A 20,302-nucleotide genomic window follows, 5' to 3' on the forward strand; every position below is an offset into this window, starting at 1 on the left:
ATAAGTGTAACCTGAGCAAAGTGCCTTATCTCTGTGACACCTGGAAGGCGACTTGCTAGCAGTTATCGCTGAGCATTACTTTGATCTACCAGGTGGGAGCCAAATGAAGGGATCCCACATGCTTCTCAGGAGACTTTGCCACTCTGAGCTTTCCCAGCCCACCTGAGCCCATCTGCAACATCCAGCTCCGGCTCAGATTCCCACCCCAGCAAAGCACCTGTGGAGCTGAAATCTACCTTGGAAAACAACTGAAAAAATCAAACAGCAAAAGAAACTTTCTTTTGTGGCAGCTGGGTGAGCTGTGCTTTGGCCAGACAGCAGAGCCCTCTTCAGTCCAGTGATGGGTAGTGAAGAGCTAGGTTGAACCAATGTGACCTTGCAAGCACTGGCAAACTCCCAGTTGCATCAAGCTGGGGTTCAACTGGTGCTTGAGTACAGCAGGAGGCAGTGCCTTCAGGACACGACCAAATGCACCCAGTCACTGAAGTTCTCACCATAGATAGAACACATGCATTTGCCAAAACCAGAGGGTGGGAAATGCATCATATAATTACAGACTACAATTCTAGAAGCAAGTGTTATTTCATGGAGAAATCGGGTGGGGGGGGAGAAAAAGGGGGAGAAAGGGAAGAAACCCACATTCTGAAGCTAATAAATTTCAAAAAGCGATTTCACAAAACATTTCATCATGTGACAAGGTAGTTTTTCTTACAAGCAGGTGCACCGCAGTTTTAGAAATATTAAATCTTAAGAGGTTTGCATTGCACAATAGATGGCAGCCAGAAAGCATGTTGATGTTTTTTGGCAGCATTTCAGATGTCATGGTATTTTTTTTCTTTAAAGCTTCCATCAGCAGGAGGGAAAACCGTGCCAAGGAAAAAGAATCAAATCTGGATGCAGCAAGACTCACATTCAGACGGAGGCTCCCTGCCAGATGCTACAGGGCCAAATCGGAAACAACCACATTGAGTTCATTACGACAACTGCATAATCAAAAGCCTGCATAAAGGCAAAAAAAATTAATCTATTTAATACTTAGCTAAATTCTCAACTGTTGAAATAGATTTGAAGAAAAATTCATCATAATCCTCTCTTCCTGTTAAGAAATACCTCCTTGTTCTCCGAGACGTCCATGAGATGGCAGGAGCGCACTTTCCTCCAATGGCCAAAGGTACTACGACCTGGATGCCATTTCCACACAGGGAACCTGAACCCCCTGCTCCTGCTCTTGGCTCTGCTGAGAAAGCACCGATTTATCCCTCCATTTATTCCTGCTGGAGAGACACAGAGAAGCGACACCAAAGGGAACACCTTCAGAAAAGAAAGTGCCTGATACCAGTTCCCCAGAGAGAGGGGAATGGCTCCATTTGCTTCTCTTGCTTAGCAATCTGAGCCCCAGCATTTAATGGCTGGGGATGACTGTGGAAACAAACCCCCTGGGATGTCCCAGTCTGCAGCTCTATTTATGATCCTAAAGCCTCCAAACAACCAGGACATTGCTGTGAGCCTGCCTCTGGGTAGACAGGGCCCATAACAGCCCAGCTTCCATGCACTAGGCCAAAGGATGTGCTGGTAGTTTTGCAAGCACCTCCCCAGTCCAAGCTGCAGAAGCAGTTTGCCTGCTCAAGATCTGCAACTAGCAGCTGAAGAGCAACAGTCACCCCAACAGCTTGCAAGGGAGCACATTGCATCAAGGAGCTGCTCTTTGCACGCGCAAGGGACTTAAGATTAGACGATTGCCCGGTTTTTCACCTGCTGGCTTGCCAAATCCATGCTCAACTCATAAACTCACTCCTAAGTGTTGCAGCAGCCTGTTTGGGCAGTTTTGCCTGGGGGAAAAGGGTCTGAGTGCATGCACTTTCTCTTTGAGGACAGAACCAGTTCTGAATCGGGTTCACACTTCCTCAGAGACCCTTACCCTGGGCAAATAATGACAGGGAGGCAAAAAAAATCCAGCAACGTCATGCTGGGTCCTCTCTAGCAGAGGGTATAATTGGCACTGGCCTGCTCGCTTGGCTGGATCGGTGCCCCAACAGCCCACCTGCAGAGTAGAGGCAGGGAGGAACTGCGAGAACGTGCTCCACCACAGAAGCAGAGTGGGGCCAGAGCCAGGGGCCACCGAGTTTTGCTGTGGTCAGAGCCCCACCCACACCTGTGGGTTCACTCCTACACACGTTGCCCTGATCTAACACATGCATGAATCACCATGGTGCGGCCTGCAGCTGATAAGATGGGGTGCAGTCAGTGTAGGCAGCTGAGGTATGCACCAGCTCCTTGTTGTCTGGGCATCTGCCTTGTACTGAGCAGCAGGGGACAGGGGGGTTAGGAGATGTGAAGGGGAGTCTGAAGGCCTCAGAAGATCAGTATGTTTTAGCAGAGCAGAGTCACAGTTCTCCTCCAGGGTCCTGTCTCTCAGCAGGAACTGCATAGCAAGCTCCTAAGAGAGCTGCATGCCCAGGGCCATCACTGCAGGCTGAAACAGTTTTATTACAGTGAGATAGTGCCCTCTGTGAAGACCAAAAGATGATGTTGGCTAGCTTTTTTCAATGTCTTCTTTAAGCTTTGCATGACCCAAACCTCCGTTATCTCCTGTTCATTATATCTTTTACTTCTGTGTTCACCATCCCTAATGAGATCTACAAGATCACTTTCCTGTTCTCTTAATTCCCTTTTTCTTCAGTGTGGTACATCAGCTGGTATCTTAGCTTCCGATTGCAGAACCAGTTCCACATCAAGAGACACACTGGCCCAATGAAACTCAGCGCACAGGTAAATCATTTCAACATGCTGATACCTGTCTGTGAACAGTTAACTTTTTGGTTATATGTAACACTCAGAAAGAGCTGGGACAGAGGAAAAGTGAATCTATCAGAGTATAAGCTCTACTACCTGGCTCCTGAGAGCCTACAGAGCCCCATGGACAGCAAGGGGACTTCATCGGGATACAGCAGCTTTGGAGATGAGGGGTGAGTGGGGTAGGAGTTGTCCCTTTCTCAGAAGAACAGTATCCTTCACAAGGTTAGTGCCTCATTTACAACCAACATGCAAACCCAAGACTTGGCATCCAAGACAGCTCTAATCCTGAACCCTCAACCTCACTTGAATCACCATTGCTCTCTCCAGTGTTTAAATAAATTATTAGAAAACCGCTGCCAAATGCATAAATCCCATCCTAATGCCCCCTGATGTCAGAAGGAAGGTGCCTGGTAATGTTACTGGTCTTTGGATCAGGCCTCAGAAGAGCAGCTGCAAGATATTAACTGGCAGGCTCAGAAATTCGTCTTTGCTTTAACTTGGTCTAAACCTTTGCAAATAACTCACGGTAGGTCAGGAAAAAAGAAGCTAACAGCTTATATCTGGCTGTGTTCCCTGGTCCTATAAAATAAGCTTACACTCTTAGGAGAGAGGAAAGCTTGCTAAACAAATTCGTGCAGAGCAGTGGTAGTTTCCATTTCACAAACCAAATCATGCAAGAAGTGCAGAAATTATTGTGATGATTCTTCACCTTTTTTCCACAGCCGATAACAATTTCCTCTTTATTCTATTCAGTGTTCCCACTACGACTTGTTTCCTATAGTTGCAGGATTGCCAAGAAATTCCTCCTGCTGTGGCAAAAAGCGTGAGAGCTCCTATGAACTGTCTGCTCATGGCACATGAAAGCAAGATGGTGTGGGGAGGAGGAACAGGTACATTTACCTCTGGCAGGTAATATCACGGGCAGTGTGGCCTGCTGTGTGGGGTACCAGGCGACGAGGGGACTCTGTGGGATGTGGGTCAATTTTTCACCTTCCTCTAGCTCCAATTGTCACCCCACATCAGACAGCATCTCAGAGTGCCACACTAATACAAATCATAAATTTAATACCTTTTCTTTTTTTAAGGTGGTTCTGAAATTGCAGGTGCTCATCTGTTATCTGGCTCAGCTGAGAAATTGTTCAGTGCTTTCCAGGCACTGACCTGCCAAGGAACATGTGACACTGAAACACCAGCTCCTTCAGCTCCACCATGAGCAAATAACATTTTTCTCTCTCCTTTCGTTGGGCTACCAGCTTTGCTATTTCCTATGCCTCCATCCACGCTGGCAGTACTGCCCGCTCCATGGGCTTGCTGGGCAGGTTTTAAGTGCACTGGTGCTGCAGCAGTCTGCAGGACAAACGCTTACCACCACCACAAGTAGGAAAACAAGGGTTTCTTGGGGAAATACAGAACTGGGAGGGACCAAAGATGGGCAGTGATAACTGCACATCATGCAGAGATCTCACAAGTGCAGAAATATGGAAATATCAGTCTATTTTCCATCATGCAAATGACAGGATTCCTGTGCCACATTGGCATATGCTCAGCAGCTGAGAAAGGCTTGTACCGAGTGCACCATGCTGTCACTTCTGAGGAAATCAGCCAAATACATTGACACTTTTCATGTATATTGGCTCTAGACAAATGGCTTTACAGCAGGACTTCCAAATTACTATCTTGACTGCCACATATGCTTCTTCTATGTTCTTAAAATCCATGTGTGCAAATGTTAACGTCTTTCTTCTACCAGGATCATTTGTTTCAGCCCTAAACCTCCATTTCCCAGTTCACGTTTCTCTGGGCCGCATGAGGATGCTAACAAGGCTGAAAATCTCAGGCCTCACTCTGCCTGTGTCAGTGGGTATTTAACTCTGCCCATGAATCATCTCCCACACTTCGGCTGGGGTAGCACTCATGAGCGCTGCTCCACATGACAAGACCTTTGCAGAACCAGAGCCCAGCTGAATTAGATTCCAGAATTTAATTCCTTTGTGCAGAAATGAAGGGCATTCTAGGGCTTGCTTAACGGCTGCTGAAATGTGGTCTCTTCTCGAATGAAACACAATCGCCATTTAACAACATATACAATCAGCAATTTAAAGCAGTGAGTGAAGAGTACAGTTTCAGGAGAAATTGCAGACAGAACTGGTGATGGCATGAGGGGAGGCAGAGAATCTGACTACAGATTTCTATTGAATTAGGTGTTGGAGCAGACTAGATCATAACAGCAGTGTTAAACCAGATGCACTGCTGTTTTCCTATCAACGGGGATTACATTGGTTAAACCATTTATTTGATACTGACTAATCGAGGAAGGCTCAGAGGAGCCAGGGAATGAACGGGGTAATCAGATATGCTGGAGCTTGCTCGCTCTGAGCACACACATGAAATGTTCAAAGCCAAAGCGGTGCAGGTGCATATTCCCAAATGCAGGCTCTTGTCTTATGCGATTTAAAACTGGGTTGGCAAATTACTGTTTTTTCCATGGGAGCTACCGTGCCTGCAAAAAACTTATCAGACTCCAGCTGCCATCTTGTGGTCATATGAGACATCTTCCTATTTTTTCGTTCTGTTCTACCATTCATGGCTTCAAGCAGTACTTTTCCAGGATTGGTAATGTCCAAAATTCTGGGAAATGTTTTTCCCAGGAAAGCCCTGGTAGGAAGCATCATATTGCCAAACTGCAGTAGTTTTGACCTTTTCACCACACATCGGAGAGGATCCTTTTTTTTTTTTTTTCCCACCAAGTGACATTTGAAAAAGGTGGAATATAAATAGTGGGGTTTTAACGTTGCTTGTCACCCTTGAAAGCTCCTGGGAATTTCAAGCTGTGCTCAGCAATAAACTCAAATATGTTTGAACTTTGCTGTTGTCTTCCTCTGACTCCTATTTAACACCTGCTGACCCAGCCACTCCATGCATGATGCAGAGGCCTGTGGGTAGGGTCTGGAAATCCAAAGGGCCAAGCAAAATCATGCTGCCATCCTTCTGAATTAGGAGACACCATGTGTGCTGGTTCCTTCCTCAGAGCACTTGCTCCAGTCCTGCAAGCTGTTCTGTGCAGGCAGATCTCTGAGCCATCTGGGGACCCAGGAAAACCAGCGAAGCTCTGAACGAAATCAGAGGTCCATCTGCACAGAACAGCTTGCGGTACTTAGAGTCCCAGGGTAAAATCCTGGATCCAGTGAAGCTAATGGGAGTTTGGCTGTTATTTTCATTGGTACCAAGCTTTCGCCATTCTCCTTTCCAAACTCATGCAATATGCTTCAGAGTGGTAGTGGGACTTACAAATGCTCATGGAACTACTTTGTGCTTAAAGTAAGGTACGTTCCCAATGCTACTCTGGATTAGCTATTAGCTGGTGTCTATAACCACTGTGTCATACCCTGTTCCCTGGTCCTGCTGCATGTCCTCATGACCAGCAACCATTCGACTCCAATGTCCATTAAATTCAATCCACGAATACTTATGACATTTGTGCAGGCACCATTTTGAAGCCCTGGGCTTCTCAGACACTATATATCACTACATGCACACTGAATGTGTACGTGGTACATGTATATTGACATGAGACATCTGGTTGGCACAGTCACCAGAGAGAGAGATGTCAATGGCATCAGGGTTAAAAAACAAGCTAACAGCAATGTTGCAGGCCTCAAAGCAAGACTTTACAGCTGGAGGTTTTAGGCCAAGGCTGGATGAGGCTTTGTAAGAGACTTGCACTGCAACATAAGTTATGAGCCAGGCTTTGGCAGCCCCAGAATGAGGTTTTCTGGCCCATGTTTTGCGAGGTGTTAGTTAATCAGAAATAGTCAATCCAAAAAAACAGCTGGAGGCCCACCAAAACTCTTCCTTTAGCTGGTTCTCTATGGCGGCAACTCAGGACTGCAAAGGGGACACAAGTCCTGTGCATGGTCCTTCAACCCTAGCACAATTCAGGTACCTGCTCCCCACCATCATCTCTCATCTACCTTTGGTCTGTCAGCTATAGACCTGTACCAGTCCCATGACAGAGAGTGCTTGGCAAAGGAGTCCAGTGCCAGGTACCTGAGCAGTCCAAGAAGCAACAGATTGCACCAAGTCATGTATTCTCTGGGGCAGCACTGTGTGTATTGAACACGCAGAATTGATCCAGAGTTACCAGAAATGTTGGGTTTTGTACAGAGAAATTAAACTTGAGCAGTAGGTCCTTCCCTAGCACTGACAAAGTCTGAAGTTCTGCTAGATTAGATTGTCAAAATGGTTCTTTCTGAACTTAAAATCTACACATCAAGTCTATTTACTTTCTTGAGAACAGAGGAAAGGAACCCTGCTTGTAAAATGATTTATTTTATGGATGTAGAGAAGTGCTTGCTTTAATTGACTACACTCTCATAAATGTGGCAAACTTGTAACAGGAGAAATAACCCAAGGAGTGGTGTTTGTGTCATATCTTCTTAGGGAGGTAAGGCAGAAGAGCCACATAGACTGCCCACCTGTAAGCTCTGTACATGATGTGGTTCACCACATCTCAGGCTGCTCGGTGATGTTCAGCAAGCATTCACCGTTTTCAGCCATTTCTGTCATTAAGTACGACTAAATGATGCTGCGAGGCCAGTCATGTAGCACCTGGCTAGCTGTCACTCATTTCTGCAGGCAAGACTGATGTCTGTCAGCCTAGGGGCTGACAGCAAATGTAAGTTGTAGACCTGCATCATCTGGCAGTCAACTCAGGCCTACAAAAGTTAAAAGAACACCTTTTTTGAATGTCTCAAAAGCAACGCAAGGGTCATATTCCAGCAGGACCCTTGCAACAGCCATTACTGCAAAATGTTTGTGCCTGTGTTTTGTAGGGCCCTACTGTCAGAAGAAGCCAACTTCTTTAAACATATACACTTCCCTCATTTGGAGCAGACTTTGCATCAAGCCCTCAAATAATATGATAACAATAATAATAAAATCCAAAAATCTTCCCCTGAAAAAACATGTGCAAACAGCAAAATTAATGAGACCTAATGGCTGAAATAGGGCAGTGAATGTGTAAGGAGAGAAGCGATCGCTTAAACTGACTTCTGCTGTCACAGAGAGCTATACTCTGTTACTCATCTTCAGTATGAAGCCAAATTTCATTATTCAGCTCATGAGGGCTGGAGTAGCCCAGATAATGGAAAAATTCAAGTAACATAGGTCCCGCTGCATGGACCCACATTGACTTATGGGGAACTGATGAGGAATCACCCAAAAGTGTCTGCTTTCTGCTGCCCGCTGCTTCAGGAGCAGGGACCCCCAGGTGAGCTCCCAGAGGATACAGCTCACACTGAGCTCCATATGAACACAGCTGTACACCCCCAGGACCCAGGTAGCTGCTGGAGGCAGGATAGCCGTGGATCTGTGCCAAGAGCTCCCAAGCGTAGGCTTCAACTGGCGCGGCACTAGGCCAGCTCAGATGGCTCTTGTACCTGTGACAAAGCTTTACAGGAAACCATGGGCACCAAACATTTCTGAGTAAACCTTGATTATTACCTCTCCCAGGCTTAATTAGTCATCTCTGTTCAAGCAGATGCAAGGTTCCTATATCTCCTTTCTATCTCAGACTGGCCAGCCAGTTCCTTCTCAGCTCAACCTGCCTCCAGATCAGACGAAAACATATTTCAAGTACTTTGCTCAACTCAGAGATAAAAAGCACCTGTAAGAAAGGATGTCATCTGCCAGGTAAGCTGGGTTTGTAGCAGCTTTGTGTTGCAGGAATGATTTAAAAAACCCTCATCACAGAATCACAGGAACACAGAATCACAGAATGGCTGAGGTTGGAAGGGACCTCTGGAGATCATCTAGTCCAACCCCCCTGCTCAAGCAGGTTCACCTAGAGCACGTTGCACAGGATTGTATCCAGATGGCTTTTAAGTATTTCCAGAGAAGGAGACTCCACAACCTCTCTGGGCAACCTGGTCCAGTGCTCTGTCACCCTCACAGTGAAGAAGTTTTTTCTCATGTTCAGATCGAACTTCCTGTGTTTCAGTTTGTGCCCATTGCCTCTTGTCCTGTCGCTGGGCACCATCCTCTTGACACCCTCCCTTAAGATATTTATATATCTTATACAATGATAAGATCCCCTCTCAGTCTTCTCTTCTCCAGGCTAAACGGGCTCAGCTCCTGCAGCCTTTCCTCATAGGGGAGGTGCTCCAGTCCCCTAATCACCTTCATAGCCCTCTGCTGGACTCTCTCCAGTAGCTCCATGTCTCTCTTGTACTGGGGAGCCCAGAACTGGACGCAGTACTCCAGGTGTGGCCTCACCAGGGCTGAGTAGAGGGGGAGAATCACCTCCCTCGACCTGCTGGCAACACTCTTCCTGATGCACCCCAGGATACCATTGGCCTTCTTGGCCACAAGGGCACATTGCTGCCTCATGCTTAACTTGGTGTCCACCAGCACTCCCAGGTCCTTCTCCGCAGAGCTGCTTTCCAGCAGGTCAACCCCCAACCTGTACTGGTGCATGGGGTTATTCCTCCCCAGGTGCAGGACCCTGCACTTCCCTTTGTTGAACTTCTTGAGGTTCCTCTCCGCCCACCTCTCCAGCCTGTCCAGGTCTCTCTGAATGGCAGCACAGCTCTCTGGTGTATCAGCCACTCCTCCCAGTTTGGTATCATCAGCAAACTTGCTGAGGGTGCACTCTGTCCCTTCATCCAGGTCACTGATGAAGAAGTTGAACAAGACTGGACCCAGGACTGACCCCTGGGGGACACCACTAGCTACAGGCCTCCAACTAGACTCTGCGCCACTGATCACAACCCTCTGAGCTCTGCCATTCAGCCAGTTCTCAGTCCACCTCACTGGCCACTCATCTAACCCACACTTCCTGAGCTTGTCTATGAGGATGTTACGGGAGACAGTGTTGAAAGCCTTGCTGAAGTCTAGGTAGACAACATCCACTGCTCTCCCCTCATCTACCCAGCCAGTCATTCCATCAGAGAAGGCTATCAGATTGGTTAAGCATAATTTCCCCTTGGTGAAGCCATGCTGACTACTCCTGATCACCTTCTTGTCCTCCACATGCTTGGAGATGGCATCCAGGATGAGCTGCTCCATCATCTTTCCAGGGATGGAGGTGAGGCTGACTGGCCTGTAGTTTCCTGGGTCCTCCTTCTTGCCCTTTTTGAAGACTGGAGTGACACTGGCTTTCTTCCAGTCCTCAGGCACCTCTCCTGTTCTCCATGACCTTTCCAAGATGATGGAGAGGGGCCTAGCAATAACATCCGCCAGCTCCCTCAGCACTCATGGGTGCATCCCATCAGGGGCCATGGATTTGGGGGTGTCAGGTTTGCCTAAATGATCTCTAACCTGATCCTCCTTGACCAAGGGAAAGTCTTCCTTTCTCCAGACTTTCTCTCATGGGGTTAAGTAGTTGCTGAGGGCCTCTGCATGTTCTCCGGATACAGTTGTGCAAGGGATTTTTTTCTGTGATAATGGTGGGGAACCTTTTCCTTTCTCAGGGCGAAGTAGGCTTTCCTTTCCTAATGTATTAGACAACATTGTATTGGAAAACCATGGAAGAATGAGACATGTGATGAGGGCTGTATGAATGAAATTTCAGTTTGTAACCACTTGGGCTGCAAGCACCCCATGCTGGTTTAGGAGCTTTCCTAGGCCATGGTCCTGCTCTTGGCTGTACACTGGCAAATCTCTGTGTCCAAGTGAAGGTTATTCCAAGACTGAGGCCACAGTCAGTTTACTGCACCAGGCTCTGGTATGCAAACCCTGTCCTTTCCAAAGGGTATTTGCAGCAAGCTTGGTCTTGCCAGGTTCCACGCATTCCCGGTTCCCATGAATTTCAGAGGAAGCACTTGGCAATTTGCAGGACTTGGCTCATATAATATGAAGGAATGTCTCAGCATCTGTGGCACTTGGATTAGCAGGCTCCATGCTGCCAAGCAGAGCCGAGGCCTACTCCTCATGCCTTTGATTAGATCAGCCTCAATCTGATTAACGTTGCCTAATGCAAAAATTTCAATCTACGGTCATTAAGCTTCAAGAAATTGCATGTGATACCACTTTCACACTGAAATTAAGCCTTCTGTGCTGTGTTAGAGCAAGGATTTGGGTGTGGTTCTAGTTCCTCAGGACTCCTATACACCTCTCATTCTTATACACTGCAGATGATGTCTTTAGGACATTGATTATCTTAGGAAGAAAACATCCCACAAAAAGAAGGGTTCTAATTGCTTACATACTTCTTTTCTTCATTTTAAGTAGTCAGATTCCTGCAAAAATCAGAGGTACCGATGAAAGACACAAATTTTATGTGTGAGCCCCAGATAAGTGCTGGTTGACTGTAATTAGAGCTATTAGTAAAATCTCTATGTGGATTTTACATCTTTAAATTCACTCACTGTATTATTTCCTGGTGTTATTCCACAGAAGCTACATGACATGAAAAATGAACATATTACCAGCACTGATGAAGGGCCGTGTTTCCATGAGTGATTCTCTCCTCCAGTGGGTAAATCTGGAAATGAAAATGTGAAGATAGGATGGGGAAAAAAAAGCAGTGTCTCATCATCTCAGGATATATTTGAAAAGATTGCTCTTAACAATGCTTGTAAGGAGTCACAGGGGATAGAAAGTTCAAATCTCAGATTCCTCCACCATGTTTGTATGGAGAACGCTGGACTCACAGTCGCTGCAGATGGATTCCAAATGCTCGGATGTTCTTGCTGCAAAAAAGCTAGCAAACTCCAGAAAAATTACTCCTAAGCCTGTTATTAAACACTTGGCAGCTTTTTATCAATTGACACACAATCGGTATTTATCTAACACAGCAATGTAGCCAGCTTAGCTGTACTTAAAAGTGCATGAACTTGACTATTGCAATGCATGAATCCAGTTGTGCCTTCCCAGAGCTGGGTGAAAAGGTCTGTTCATTAATCTCCTTCCTCCTCCTGCCAGGAGGAGAGGGAGAGGTGGGCCAGCAGTGGGGCTGCAGGAGACCTGAGCCCCTTCCCTCAGCCCCGTCTTGTGCTGCTGTTTACATCATGGAGATTTTCCCCACTCCTTCTTTAATAGGAGCCCTAAAGACAGATGTTAGAGAGGGAACGGCTGTTAGTTGAGCAAAACTGATGCTGCCAGAAAGCTCTGATAGTAGCTAGATACCTCCTGATCTAGATTAATGGCCAGACTGCCAAAGCTCTGTGTGCCCTTCCACAAACCTTTTAATCATTCAGTGCCTCTCTGCCAAAGGCACGTTAAAACACTTTCTTTTCCTTGATTTTTCAGTTTTTCTTTATAGCTTGCACATTTTGGAAGCAAGCCTTGTTGCACCTCTGAGTTTGGCACTACACCCAGAGTAGTGGTGCTCTGTTCTGGTCAAGGCCCTTAAATCAGTCATAATCTTCATATTTATTAAAGCCTTCTGGAAAAGCTAGATACATTCCAATTTGACCAGGTGTTTCTGGGTCACCAGCTATGCCATTGCTAAAAGAAGGGAAAAGTACGATCCAAAATAAATTAGTGTCATCACATGCAAATGAAATTCTGACAAAAAAACATTTCAGAGCTTAAAGTGTAATTAGCTATGAGTAGCACTTCACCTGTTAGGCTGACATCAGCCCAGAAGGAGATGTTAGTGGGTTTGAATTCCCAAGAACTGTTAAATAGAGCTGCCTTCCTAAACACACTAAGGTAGTCTCTTTTACTGTAATGGGTTGCTGTGGGATTAAGGAAGGAACAGGATGTATGGAAATGCGTTTCACCTCTCTTTCATGAGACTGGAATCCAGTCTAGAGACAGTCCTATTCGAGACAAAATGTAAACAGCTCAACAAGCAAGAGGAAGTAGCAAAAATATTCCCCAAGCTGAAGAAAATCCAAGTTTGGCATGTCTGCTCAGCGCCAATCTGTGGCTGCAAAGAAGCTTGTTCTGGCCATGGCTGTGTTTGCTCTCCTCCTGCCAGCTCCCAGGGGACCCCTCCCTCCTCCTGGGCTCCCTCGGCTCATCCTGGGGTGCTGGGTGTGGAACAAATCTCCCTCCAAGCTTGGTGCCTCGTGGGCGTGGGGCAGGGGATGTCTGTGACTTTGGCAGCATGACTGGAGGAAAACTCATGGCTGGGTTGGGGGACTGCATGAAGGATAGAGAAAGGGTCCCATGCTGTCCTCAAAGTGGAGAGGGCAGCTACTAGAGAGCCCTCAGGTAGCACCTTGTGAACAAAATAAACAAACCAAGAGGGGTCCCACTGCACATGGAAGCCCCTGGAAAGGCTCCTGTTGACTTCAGTGCATTGAATTGAACGAATTCACGTCAAGTCAGGGCGTCCTTACATTCAAATGCAGATGGACCTGTTTACAATCTGTGGGTGAACATGGGTAGCTTTTCTCTGCTGCTCCAAAGCAAGTGTTTTAAAGCCGGCAAGCGTGATGGAGGAAACCTAAGCAGGAGATGAGCAGCTTGGCAGAGGAAGAGGCACCGCCAAAAGCACAAGCTGCAGCCAACACTGGCCAGAGCTGAGCTGTGTGTGGGGAAGGTTTTGTTCACGGCTGAGCACAAACTGGGTATTGTGCACAGCGCTGGGTATTGTTCCCCAAGGCACGTCTACGAGCAGAAGCATCCAGAAGCCACATAAAGAGAAAAAGCTGGATTCAAGAGGAACAGAGGCAGTGTGGTCCTGAGAGAGTCACAAGGTAGTGTGTGTGGAGGGGATTAAGCAAAGTGTTGCTGTGGATTTAGATGGAATAAATGAGCTTGATCACAAAACTCAGGTTGACTACCTGGCTTTGCCATGGAAGAAGGTCTCTCACACCACCGATTGCCATGGAGTGACCAACAGAGGCAGAGGGATAGCACATTTTGTGGTAGCACATTTTTGACTTGCTTCTGAAGCTGGACCCGAAACTGTGGCCATGACCCCACTGTGGGACAGCATGTCTCAGAGGTTTTTCTACAGAGTCCTTGGCCTAAAGGTGCATGGCAAAGGCACTCAGAGTCATATCAAAGCACAGACATTTACTGGTCAGAGACATAAGAGAAAGCAAGCAATACAGTATTTTAAGATCCAGATGATGTGATCATGAGACTTAATCCAACCCTACGAAAGTCTGATTGTCAGGGAGAGCCCAGGCCATCTACTCTGTCATCTAATCCATCCCCACAGGGACAGCTGATGTCCTTGCTTGTGTTCTTGGTGCCAACAAAGGCCAGAGGCTCCACAACAAAGCCAAGACCTCTTTGGCTTTCCCCAGGCAATGTAAGCAATGGGCTCTCGCTTTCTTTTTACAAAAAGATCGGATGGATGCAGGGGAAAGTGGAGAGAAAAGATGAACAAAAATAAAACACTACTTGATTTTGACTCTCATTTGCAATTTGGCTGCTAGGGAAACAGACACTTTCCCCATCTTAGCAGCAGCCCTGAAACCTGACACATTTTTGTGAGCTTTGGCTCTTTCCTTGGATATTGCTTTTCAGCATCAGACTTGCAACAGTTGCAAAATATGGACTCTTGGCTGGCTATGCTAGGCCTTAGAAAAGAAAAGGAAAGAAGGAAAGCATATGCAATTGGTGGAGAAGAAAAAAGCTCACAGGAATAGGAGCAACAGGGAAAGTCACATCTGTCATTTTGAGCAGCGTTCAGAGCATAATAAAAGGCAGCAGAGCAGACAAGGACTTTCTCTGGCCTGCTGTCATTGGGGTTTGCCTCAGATACAGGAGAGGTCCAACACCGGCATCTTGACACTTGCTAGGGGTCCAGGACTTCACAAATGGGGAAGCCACGATGATAAAGCCTAGTCGTTGCCATCTAGATATCTCCATCCCTGGAGATGTTCTCCTCTCCATTTTTTTAAGGACCTGAAAGGAAAGTGATGCACAAATAAACCATCTGCTCAGAGCTTCATCTGCCCAGAGAGGCCTAATTTGCAGCATATCAGTCTTGTCTGATTCTGCTTTACCTTCCCAAGCCATGATCTGCAGTACCGGCCACCCCCTCAGGCCAGAAGGGGTGAGAACACAGAACATGGTTCTGATTTTACTCCCACCATCAGAAACTGCTGACTGCAAAGAGAGAATGAAGCACAGTGCATTACTGTCTGAGTACAGATGTTCACATCGTTAAACTTCTCATTATTTATGCTATTCAGCAACCCCAATTGTAATGCTGACGCCAACTTTGGATAGGTGACTCTGTTTCCAGAAGCTCCTTTATGAAGTACAAATCCCATGTAATATTCCAAGTGATAAAGTCCCATGGGCAAAACAAACCCTCAGATCAGGGTGTGGGATCAGATGCAGTGAGAATGACACAAAACATTTGCTCATCTCTCACCCGCCTACAATCCCGTACATATACCTAGCTAATGTGAAAGGGCAGACACCTCTTTTCCAAAGCAATTACATACAGATGAAAGGATCATAACAGGCACCACTGTTTTGCAGACCCACCCTTTATAGCTTGTGTTGTAAACACGGCTGTAAAAGCAGGACTGTAAGCTTCTAACCACTCATGTAGTTCACCTGAGGTGAGAGGGCTGTAGTGACCTGGGACTTAAATAGCCAATAAACCTGTTCCTAGGCCTCTGGAAAGGGATGTGATTCAACCCAGTGAAGAAGGAAAAATCTTCTGATAGGTTTCCCTTACTTCATTTATATCTGCCTGAGGACAGATCCATTGCTCAGAAGCAGGAGGACTCCAGTCCCCAAAGTGGCTACATAGGGACCCTGTCCATGTGGCCGAGGCAGGAGGTGCTGAAAATGCTTTTGTATGTCACTATGCACTATATAAATGAAAACTTTTTGGACAATAGATTGATGTGAAAGACAGAATGCAAATTGATGGTAAGCAAAGAGTATATTTCAAAGTTAGAAGGTTGTCTACCACTGCAGAGAAACAGGGAGGAAAATTCTTCATGTGGCCTTTTAAATAATCTGAGTCCTTGGAAGATTTCCACCACAGTCAGATTTCCTACCACAGTCAGATTTCCTACCACAGGAAGATTTTCCACATCAGATGCTTGTTCTTTCTTTCTTTTGATCCCTGCGTACCACATGAGTACAAACTGTCTCATTTCACAACCAGCCCATAAGACAGCAGTGATCTTGGATAATGGGAAGGCTAAATTAGTTTAAATGGCAAAAGCTTAATCCCTGAGGCTCCTCTCTTGACTTTCTTGGCCAGGCCCTTTATTACTGGCTATAACAGTACTTCCACCATAAATAGAAAGGAGATTTCCTGCCTGCACCATCGGCCCAGGCTGTAGGAACAGTTGGCCTTCAGTCCCTCTTAGGCTTGCAAAACTACAGTTCAATTCATCTGCCAGATATGACATTAAGGAGGAGATCTTTCAACGGTGCATTAGAGGAGAAGTGAATAAATCTGGCAATGGAGACAGGAAAAAGTAGCTGGAATATTCAGCAAAGAGCAAAATCAGAGTGTCCTGAGGCTTGTAGGAATTGGCGGCTTTTGATGAAAGCATTTCTATGTAATGAATACAATGTGTTATATTTGTAGCTGGAATTTAAGCCTGGTCCTAGCTGTCACCTGACTGGCAAGCAGCTCCAGGCAGATGACAGTGCAGTGTCTTTGACTGCATGCTACCATAGCAGCTTTCCACAACCTTCCTTCACATTTCCACACCTGCTACAGCTGCACACAGCAAAGAGCCTGTTTTACCTACTAAAGACCAGTCATAAGAACATTCCCATTGGGGAAATATGACTAAGTCAGATGATCCAAGGTCACTCACCTACTATGGGATATCATCTTACCAAGAAGTAGCGTTAGTAGTTATCTCTGCAGATATGTGCAGGCTTAAAGACCTTCTCATATCAGACACCATTTCAGTAAGACATTTAAGACAGTACCTAACTTTATGGAAATAAGTATTTCCATTACTGCTTTCATGCTTGGAGTTAAGTATGTCCTTCAGTGCCCCAATCAAGGATGCAATGATCAGCTTTGCTACTATACTTTCCTAGAACAGTATGTACTGTAGGTACTAGGGTATTATATTTTGTATCTCTTGTGATTCTTCATGCATAACAGTTATCTTAAGTTTGAGCCAGAAATACATCCTATTAATTGTAATCATTTGACAATAATAAATGCTTGGGAAGGGAAAGGATGAACCAGAGAGATTGGGTGAAATTTTAATCCTGATGAAATCAATGGCAATACTCACATAGGTCTCAGTAAAGCCAGGATTTCACACAGTCACACTGATAGTGACATCAATTTCACTTTTGATGCCAAATGTTCCTAAGGTCCTGGAACGCCATCAACACTTTCTGGTGTTATTATGAGAAAAAACATTTGTTTGCAACCCTTGAGACCTTGCGACTGTGGTACAGAGGGCTTAAAAATTTCTTCATTCCCCATCTGAGACTGCTGCCAAGATCATTAGCTGTGAACTCTAGCACACGCACCCCACCACTACGAAACCCCCCTTACCCCCAGCGCTGCATACGTACACAAACCTTCTCCCAGATGAGTGAGTGGGTATTTTTGGTTTGTTCCTCTATAATCCCTATGTGCAGGAGTTCAATACGACACCTTGTAACCACCCCTTATTCTTGCTTTCCAGCTATTTCTGGCTTTGACTAAATGAAAGATGTGGAGAAAGTGGAACTTCTGACACTTTCTGGGTACTGTTACAGGATGCCACAAGAACCACCATTTCTATGTTATTTTCATCCATCTGCTCACTGTCTCCATCAAGGAAAAAAAAAGACCAATGGTAACAACCCCTCCGATACTGGGAACTGCCCCAATCCCACAACAAAGGGACATATAACAAAACTCTCCAGGAAGACTGTTCTAGAAGGAAATTTCCCCCAAACAGGATGACATTTATGTACCAATGATCTGTACAAGGAGTAGCTGTTGGCAGCCTTGGAGTTGGGCTATGTCAACGCCATATGAGGACAAGTACCCAAATTTGAAGGGCTATCTCTGGTGCAGGAGGCACCAGAAGGCAATTGCATTTATGTGAGATACCTTCTTTTACCTACTGTTCTGGGCACACACTGACTCAGTGGTATGCTAGGTGGGTATAAGGATCCATAGATTTTTTTTCTTCTGTTTTTTTTGTTTTTGCCTCTGCATTTTTGCAAAATGTGTATGTGAGCAAAGTTAAACCACTGGGTTAAGCTGAATTTAGCTTTATATTGTATTTCAGTTTTATACTGTATTATTTATACAGTTATTATACTGTATTTCAGAATTGTTTGTTCTTTACACCTTTTTCATATATTATTTTAGCAATTGAGTCCATTATGTGGACTCATTTTTAACATTCCTCCGAAGAAGGCTGAAGGGATCCTGGCTAGAAGACTGAGTGCAGGTCCCTCGGTGTGGTTTGCCCATTCCTCCCTTCTTTTACAGGGAGACAAATGCAGGGCCAGGAATTGTTTTACAGAAAGAAGAGGCAACAATCCATGTCCAACATATATATGACAATATTAATGTGTGTGATGACAGACAGACTCACTGTCAGAAAATCTCCCCCTTAGTCCAGTGATCCCCACGTTACCTTGCTGAACAAGTTACCCAGTCCTGATTCAGTCCTGCAAGACAGGCCAAATCCCAACTCCTGAAGATGCAGGAAGAGATCAGAGATGAGGAGGAGGCAGGAGGAGAAGTGGCAGCTGAGAGCGTGTGAGCAGCGCTGCTCCGGTTTGGCCTTCTCTGCGCAGGCACTGCCAGTAGCCCGCTGGAGCGCGGCTCCCTACAAACCCCCCAAAGCCCAGGCGAGCACTTTACATCGAGCCTGCACGCAGGACTTTGCCGCATGAAGGTCTGAGAGGGTAAATATTTCTGTCAGGGATCATTACTTTGTTTTTTTCCTTTTATTTGCCCTGGAACAGTGGCAAAAAGAAGCCTGCACAGTTTAACAATGCTGCATTGATAGGCACGGTGTCTGATATCACAGAAATGACCCTCTCTTTGCCCCTAATTATTGTCTTTTAGAATTAGTGGAATATTCTGTTGCTGCCTGTAGCAAGGGAAAAGGAACATTGAAGTGTATCTTTGGGAGAACATTTCAGATGTAGTGAAAGGCACATTTGACCTTGGCGTAAGAACTGTACCAAAATTGCTGGTGTTCAAGGAAAAGAAAACATAAACAGGCAACTCTCCATGTTTGCCAGTAGGCTAAAACTCTCTCAAGGGGCATTTTTAATCCAGTTAACCAATGTGAGCAATGGTCCCTTCTAAAAGAGCCAGGAAATTTAACGTCCCATGTGCAGAAAATACCCTTCTGTAAGCAAAGATTTTTTGGAACTCTGCTTAATTTGATGAACAATATCTTAGTGGAGTCCAATTACTCAGTGTTTCAAATATATTTGGATAGCTGTGAAACTGAAAAAGCAGAAGTGCTTGATAAATATTTCCTGCCTGTATTTGGAACAAAGTTGAATGCTGTATCCACATTACATAAAGATGATGAAAGGCTTCCTATTCAAGCAACTTTAAAAAGAACATTAAACAGCACAACTAACATTTTAAAAGCAGCAGGTCTAGATTACTTGCACTTCAGCATCATAAGAGTCGGTTCTTAAGAAGACTGTTCTCCCATAAAGTAGGAATGTGAGAGTTTAGAAATGATTCAGAGGACTGGAAAAAAAAATCAGTGTTGTGTCAATTTTTAGAAAGGGTAACTGAGGTAAACCCAAGCAATTTCAGTTTGCTTAGTCTGACACCTGCCCTGACCTAGGTGTAATGAAGTGGTTCGTATCAATTAATAAGGAGTTGGAGAAGAGGGATGTCATGAAATGGCAGTCTGCAGGTTTCGTGGGAAATGGTTCCTGTCAAAGTACAAATTTCATCTTGTTCTTTAATAAAATCACAGGTACAGTTGATAGCAGCAACCGTGTTGACTCAGTGCTGCACAGTATCCAGATTTGGGAAAAATATATATACAACATCAATATGAGTGCATAATAAATCATTTAAAAATAGCTAATGGGAAGATCTTAAAATGACTTTGTTATAAAGGATTCATCAATGAATAAAGACTGTTTCTAATGGACTCCTGCAAGCACTTGGACTTGTGCTATTCATTGTATTTCATCTAGGATCTGGAAGAAAACTCAAAATGATTGCATCATTTGCAAACCATGATAGTTTCAAAACCGACTACACTATTTGAAACGGCACTAATGAGACTAGTGTCTCTTGAAAACAAAGACTGCTGGGATGGAGGTAATCAGGAGAACAGCAGAGTGACAAAAACAATCCCAGCTACCTGGTAAAATGAGCTGACTTGAAGAGGGGTCTTACTACAGGCAAGCGCAAAGTCATACGCTTGGAAACAAATACCCAGCACAGTGCAGAATCCTAGAGACATAACCTCAAAGTATAGCCTGCACTTCTCGGTTAGTGTCCGTAGCCTGGAAAGCAGTGTAGCATACTGTCAGAAGCAGTGTCTTTGAAAATGACTTCAGTGGCATTACAGCGATGCTGCGGCAGCTGGAGCTAACAGCAACCTTTGGCAAATGAGCAAAATATAAAGGAGATATTTCTGGGTATCGTTTTTCGTGAAGCTGCTGC

Source organism: Apteryx mantelli, chromosome 4, assembly GCF_036417845.1.
Source record: "Apteryx mantelli isolate bAptMan1 chromosome 4, bAptMan1.hap1, whole genome shotgun sequence".
Taxonomy (NCBI): domain Eukaryota; kingdom Metazoa; phylum Chordata; class Aves; order Apterygiformes; family Apterygidae; genus Apteryx; species Apteryx mantelli.